Below are 1049 nucleotides of genomic sequence, written 5' to 3'. Positions count from 1 at the left end.
AACGCATCGATCGATGCGTTTTTTAAAAAACATACAAGATTTTCCGACGACATTTCGGGGAACAATTGAGATTCTCGACCGATCGATGGGATATTTCAATCGATCGATCACAATCTTACGGCCCAGTCCATCTTTGTAATCGATCGATTTGTTTTTGTTCAGAAACGCATCGATCGATGCGTTTTTAAAAAAACATACAAGATTTTCCGAGGACATTCCGAGGAACAATTGAGATTCTCGATCGATCGATGGGATACTCTCATCGATCGATCACAATCTTACAGCCCGGTCCATCTTTGTAATCTATCGATTTGTTTTTGTTCAGAAACGCATCGATAGATGCGTTTTAAAAAAAACATACAAGATTGTCCGAGGACATTCCGAGGAACAATTGAGATTCTCGATCGATCGATGGAATACTCTCATCGATCGATCACAATCTTACGGCCCGGTCCATCTTAGTAATCGATCGATTCGTTTTTATTCAAAAACGCATCGATCGATGCGTTTATTTAAAAAAAATTACGTTTTCAAACCCCAAACACTAGTTCCTCGGAATTTCCTCGGAATATTCCGAGGATATTCCGAGGAAGAAGAGGGTTTCCTCAGAGTTCCCTCGGAATAATCCGAGGAAATTCCGAGGAAATAGGGTTTTTAAACTGAAAACAACATTTTGCCGTTTGAATAACACCTATATAACCCTTATTAAGTGTCTTACGTTCATTATGAAGACAAAAATTTGTTCCTTACCGTATAATTAACACTTTTCCGATTGTATGAACGAAATCTCGCAACATAAGACAAACACTTATACCTTTTAATGAACGGTAAAGGGAATACTTTCAATTACTTTTGAAATTTTTTATTTCATGGTTTATGCTCATCTATACAAAGAATCCTCAATGGTATGCATTACAATTGTATAAGAAATGAAATACGGCAAAAAAAATTGATGTTTTGAAACCCCAAACACTAGTTCCTCGGTATTTCCTCGGAATATTCTGAGGAATTTCCGAGGAACAATATAAATTAATAGAAATACATGCACA

Source organism: Brassica oleracea, unplaced genomic scaffold (genome assembly GCF_000695525.1).
Source record: "Brassica oleracea var. oleracea cultivar TO1000 unplaced genomic scaffold, BOL UnpScaffold01306, whole genome shotgun sequence".
In the NCBI taxonomy this organism is placed as follows: domain Eukaryota; kingdom Viridiplantae; phylum Streptophyta; class Magnoliopsida; order Brassicales; family Brassicaceae; genus Brassica; species Brassica oleracea.
Note: the sequence above shows the minus strand (reverse complement) of the source record.